A 6,662-nucleotide genomic window follows, 5' to 3' on the forward strand; every position below is an offset into this window, starting at 1 on the left:
TGTAGGGAGCACCGGGGGAGCGGCTTGGGTCTGGGGCAAACCAACTGGGAATAAGGACTAGGGAAGGTAGGGATGAACCATTGGGGTACAGAAAACTTATATAAAAATACAATAAAGGTATCGCATCACCACAGTAACAAAACTTACTTTCAATAGTTCTCTGCCTGCAACACTTTTAAGATCTATTACAGAATACTGCTGCATATTCTTCTGAGCCTTTGTAACCAGGCAGTGGGCCGTTCATCTTGCTGTTCTTTATTTTCAAATGCCTTTTCACAATTCTGTCCTTTTCGTGCTGCCTCTTTAATTCTCCTTATTGCCAATCTTCTATAATTGGACATATTATTCCTTCAATTGTATTCTGATCCCAATTAGGTCTTACTAGGGAAATTTCTGTTCACCAGGTATTCCCCTTGAACATCGAGTGGATTTTTTTCTCTCCCATATTTTTATTCCTGCAATTCTTATAATTTGTCTTCCTTCTGGGGTAAACAGGGCTCCTAAAACAAATTGCATTTCCTCCCAGATGTAAATAATTGAGCCTAAGAATTGATCCAGTTGTTCTCCTAGCCCCAAGGGGTCCTCTAATATAGTACTCATTTCCCTTTTAAATTCTCTTTCTTCAACACTGTTTAAAAGTACATTAACAAACTCCACCCCTGCTTGTGTTCCACACACAGATACCTCTCTCAGGGGAAACATGGACATATTTGTGTTAGCATCCGAGGTGATACTTGAAAATGGGAAGGGAAATTTTGGACATCTCTCTTTAATTGTGCTACCTCTGTAGTCCTTGTCCGCTGTGACAGCTGGTCTGTCCTATTTTGAGATTTTATTGCTTCAGTAAAACCAGCCCCACTACATGGGCCCGCCATTTTGTGGGGACCAGCCCCACCACGCAGATCTGCTATTTTAGGGGGACCAGCCCTACCATGTGCATCTGCCATTTTATGGGGATCAGCCCCCTGCCATTATCGCCCCTTTGCTGCTCTGCTGCTTCTTCCTCTAAATTTAGACCATTCGGTCCCCCTGTCAGGCACATAGGGAGGGGGCAGGTGGTCTAAGGGGTCCCATTTTTCCCTCCTTCTCTCCCCTTTAAGCTCCATTAAGCTCTTGGTCACAAATATGGACGAATATTTTCTCCAGCAAGCAGCATAGTCCCTCCTTTCTTCTATCTTCTGAGGTTCTTTTGTGTTTACATAAAAATTTAGTGCCTGACATACCCATTCGTCCAATGACCCATATCTCAGGCAGTACAATAGGTCTGGCCCAATAGGTTCCTTCGTCTATTCAAACATACAACACCAGATAATTTTTCCATGATCCTTCCCCTGGGTACAAGCCAGTTCCTCTTGTCCCCAGTTCCTGAGCATCCTCCCCCTAAGGGACTGTCCAGATGTATGCTCAGAGTGGAGCACTTACATCCCTCTCCACTCCTCCTGACCTTCCTGCTGCAGCTGGTGCCCATTTCCTAGTACTCCCTGCAGGACTTCCTTCTCTCAAAGCCACTCGTTTTGTCCCTTCACTGGCCACACCCCTCGCAGGATAACGGCACCGCAGTTAGAAGGACTCCACACTTGCTTCACAGGCAATTCTGCGTATCAAGCACACCCACTCAGTCCTGCTTCTCCCAGATGCCCAGGTAATACTCGACAGCCAATTTCCTACCTGGGCCCTGTGCACAGGTGTTACCAGCTGCTGCACGTGAACTCTGCTCTTTCTCTGACTTTTCCCTCTCTCTACCTTTCCTCTCCCCTTTTTTGCTTCGAGAGTCCCCTGTCTAGGTCTCACCTGCAGCCCTCACAGGGCATGACAATGGGTTGGGGCTGCTGAAATCAGCAGGGTGCACCTTCCCCTCCTCCCGTTGTCCTACTTCGAAGGATCAGAGGCCAAGGATCCCGGATGAGTCCCCAGATTGTTAAAAAAATCAACTAACTTTTAGATACAATTAAATAGGGACAAAGTCATCGAAGCAAAAGAAAACTGCTTATTAGTAATGATTCAGCTGAGCCAAGTATTTGTCTCTCTCCTCCCAGAGCTGGATGCACACACTCTCCAACAAAATGGCTACATTTTATACCCTTTCCCCACCCGGTGTGGTCCCTGTCCCCTTTCCCATTGGCTGGGTACTCAGGAATTTATATTCTCTCCTGACTGCCTACTTTTCTGTCTCCTCCCCTCTCATCCTACCTCCTTTTCAGTCAGGTCTTCAACCCCACCCCTCTCCCAGCTCACAGCAACACCCAACAAATCAACCAGAACAAATCCAAACCACAAACAACAACACATATAACCAACAACTTTCATTCATTAACTTAATAATCTTTTGGCTTCAGCAAAATATCGCCTCATCTTTCACAGGTAAAAATGAATGTAAATTGATGGATCAAGAATACTTCCATCTTTCTAAAAATATTTAATTTCATGAGTTTCAAACAGAATTAAGAACTGGGGTAAATGACAAGATTTTTATATCAAGTCACTTTTAAGGAAACTTCATTAGATTCAAAGAATTTCTCAATGTATCATTAGGATACTTTCTTCTGCATAAATAAAATAAACTTTCATCCTCCATATCTATACAATAGTTAAATGAACTTGGATTTTTAGACCATTTTCATTCAGTTTGCAATAACATTTTACTAAGACTATTTGTGGCTGTAAAAACTAAAAGTATTGCAGCACCTTGTAGAAAAACTTCTTTCAAGGAAAACTGGTGAGTTTGCCTTCAACACAGTTATATTCATTCCATCCACCCACACAAGTTTTAAGAAAAATAAAAACGTTTATAAAAAATGTAAGAAAGATGTTAGAAAATTTATTTCATCAAGTAATACATGGAGTTAAATCCAGCATTACCTAGAAAGCTATAATGATTTTGCCGAAATACAACAAAATCTGATTTCATCTGTTTCCATTAAACAAAACAAATCCATAGAGATTTTTTAAAATATATTCTTCCCCAGTGGGCTTGCAAGTGGTCTTGCTTAATGGCCTAGGTTTAAAGGATTATATATAATAATGTTCAGAAACAGAAAGCAGCTAAGGAAGTTCTTATATCCTAAATGTAACTCAACAACTAAGATCTTGAATCCGCTGGTGCTAACAAATTTAGGTCTTCTGAAGCTACAAACCATCATAAGTTACTCCTGTCAAGCATACAGCTTTTATAAAATTTCTCAGATCATGCAAAAATTATATTAACAGGAATTAAAAGAGAAAATAATCAGGCAGTTACCTCTATATGACTTTTTGCCCCACAAGCATCAGATGAGCAAATGTTTGTAACACTGACACAGCAGAACTATTAGACAAAAGATGCACTTTAAATACTTAGTACGATTCATTTTGCAGCAACCCCCAATCCATTTTCATTTACAGAAATAAGAAATTAATTAATAAACTGCACTTTTTCTTTTCAGGTGGCATATAAACTATTTTACAACTTTTGGTAAAAGAAAGCAAGATTACTGCCAACACTAGCTCAGGTCAATGACAGTTTCGTGTAACCACAAGTTCAAGAGCATTTGGACAACCCTCTTGGGCAGGTGGAGTTATTCTTGGGGTTGTCCTGTGCCAGGCGAGGCGTTGGACTCAATCCTTGTGGGTCCCTTACAACTCAGGATATTCAATGATTCTACAATTCTATGAACCAAGCTGCAAAATTCAGAACACAGGTGCCACAGCCTCTAAATAACAATTTGACTCCACTCCATTTTGTAGCCAATCTCACCTACAAGTTTCATTTAGGCAGTCCTAAGACTGCCCTTTAGCCTTCTCTTCAGCAGACTGAAGCTGTCAGGCTCCCTGAGCATCTCATCACAGGTCACATGCTCTAGCCCCTATCATTTTGGCCTGCTGGATCTTTCCTAGTTTATTTGGAACAATTTTTTTGTGAAGTAAGTTATTGAACATTTATCCTAACTACAACATTCTACGTTGTAAGGTAAGAATATATATTCTAAAGTACAATATGAATTAAACTGCAATCCCCACAATCATGATGTACCACACATTACAATTATAAGGCTTCTTTTACACTTAGTTAACATGACCTGACAAGAACAGGGACAAAGCACAAAGCAATTTTTTGCATTTTCTTTTAACTTAACACTGAGCTTCCCTTACACTTTTCCCCAGTTCTTTTCTGCACACAATCTAGAATCCTCAGCTTTGAGTTACTGATAGTACTTAATACTTTGACTCACTCACTACTTGATCTCAGGAGCAGATGAACAAATCTTGACAGAAAGTTGTATCAGGTCTATTTATGGACTCTCAATAATACCATTATGACAATTTTTTTGCCATTCTGAACTATTCAGATTTTCTGAACTGGATTATCTACTACTGCATTGCCACTAGTGGGAGCAAAATAGAGCACCTATAGAAACACTGATCTGAAACATCACTTTACTTGATTTGAAAAAAGGTTCTCATCACATTACCATTTTCAGTCAGATGAATTATGAACTCCAGGTGAGCTGTTAATGCCTTACCAGAGCTGTCTACATGCCAAATACATTTTCTTCATATTCCTTCAGAAGAGAATACCATTTAATGCAAGAATTTTAGACCTGAAGGTACAAGAAGCATGTAAACATCTCTACTGTTTCAGAAGTGCAAGTGCAGTTTTTGAAAGCACATCCCTTCCTTCTTCCCAAGAACTTAGAATGGAAGGCACACTTTTTCACATCATTATAAAAGCATGTATCAGACTGTCATGTAATAGAACGCTGATCATCATACTCACATTCCATGCATATAAACCCCTATAACCACACATGCTGTTACAGATTTTTATCTTGTAAAGTCAATTAGGAAAAAAAAAATTCAGGCTTGGCTAACCTCGAAAAATTCCAAGAACTCCTAAGAGGTGACCCGCTAGTGAGAGTCCTGAGATAGCACAGAGAATAGGGCCTCTGCATCAAAATTACAATAGGCAAGTAGTTCGATCTCCCAGACTGGAGTGTTTTCTTTTATAGGCATTACCCAGAATTTACAAAATATATTACAAAATTCTCAATCTTACTTTTCCTATGACCAGAAAATACACCAACAGATTAATGCAACATTCACAGATGTCTTAAAATCAAATTTGTAAGTGCATCACTTGAATAACCATATAACTTAAAATAAATTAATATTTTCTGTCCTAATTTTCTTAGTCATCTAAGCAGTTTATCAGTAATATTTTTAACAATAGAGTAAGACAAAGAAAATAAAAGACACTTCTTTATACATTTGCCAGGAAAAGTACCCTTAAAAAATTCAAACATTAGAATCCCTTTATATTGATGCATCTATAGTTTTTTATTAAAAAAACCAAAATTAGATGAACAAACTCAAATTGCTAGTATATTTTAAAATTATGTTTACTTTTTATCTTAGGATATTATCTGAAATCTAGTTAAAAACAAAGCAATAACACAGTTCTAGAGAGAACCTGTAGGAAATACAGGCTTCTCAAAATTCTGTTGTTAAATGGTTATGTGAGTAACTCATGCATATTTTCCCACTCAATCCCACAGTCATCTGCAACCAAAGAATATTTGATCCAAGCTACCAAAAAATAGTCAATAAAAACTACTGTGACAAAATAGTAAGCATAGATGAGATGAACCAGTGTTTTTGGTTCATCTTTTAACAACGAAGTATCTTGTACCAGGACAGACCGGTCTCAAGAGCGTTTCCAGCCATACCCACAAGGGAGCACAGTGCAGCCAAAGAACAGATCTCATGAGAGAGCTGAGTGAAAGAGAAACAAATCAATTGGTAACCAGTCCAGACGGGCTTGGTCACACCACTGTAAGCCAATCAGCCACCATATGATAAATACTGGTTTCCAGTCTTTCAAAGGGGCAAGGTGCAGCCCTTCAGAGAGCAACAGAGCAAGTTATATGAATTCAGTCTTGCACAAAATAAAACATTATCAAGCTACTAGTACTCTAAATGAATGTATTTTGGTAGTCCCTTTTTATACTTAACAGTTAACACAAAGTTGAAGTTTCATTTGTTAAACACTTTCCTCATCTGATGCTTGGGTGTTTTCTTTTTTTACTCATCATGTGACCAAGTCACAAGGAGAAAACCAATGGCCCAGGCACCAAGCCAACGGAAGAGCACCTTTTATTTCAAAGAAAGGCTTTTGTGTGCATCAGCACAAAATAACTCCTGCATGTTGGCTTTGGGCTGATTTTTTTGTTTTGATTTTAAAGTCAATAATTTTGACAGACCAACAGACACATTATGTTCATTTCTTTAGATATAGAAACTTCCTTTTTCATTTTAAGCTTGAAAAGAATACCTATTTAGTCATGTGAGACATGAATACATCATTAGACACCTCCCTCCAAAATCTTAAATTTTTCTCTTGACGAAATGTGTGCTAAATGGCACAAAATGTGTCAGCGCAGCTAGGAATATGGGAAGGTCTCTTTTCTGAGCCAATTAAAAAGTTTTCCCTCTACTTATTTTTTTATTATTCTTACTCTCTAAAGAGACCGCAGCTCTAAAGCAAGAAAGGACTGTATTAGCTGGTATGGATCAGCCTATGGTCATGTGCTCAGGTAAGCAGCCCATGAGCTGCTTGAAATGATAAGCCAATCAGCAAGGAGCTGCCTGAATCCTGCCTAGTGACAGGCAGCAGACAAAGGGAAGGT

The 6,662-nt window shown here is 39.0% G+C and overlaps 1 protein-coding gene across 7 annotated transcripts in view; it reads right to left on the bottom strand.

Annotated features, from left to right (window-relative positions):
- ATF7IP (activating transcription factor 7 interacting protein) overlaps positions 1-6,662 on the bottom strand; it is an 89,575-nt gene that overhangs the window by 49,573 nt on the left and 33,340 nt on the right. The window lies entirely within an intron of this gene.

The sequence above is a fragment of the Corvus brachyrhynchos genome, unplaced genomic scaffold, assembly GCF_000691975.1.
Source record: "Corvus brachyrhynchos isolate BGI_N302 unplaced genomic scaffold, ASM69197v1 scaffold56, whole genome shotgun sequence".
Lineage (NCBI taxonomy): Eukaryota > Metazoa > Chordata > Aves > Passeriformes > Corvidae > Corvus > Corvus brachyrhynchos.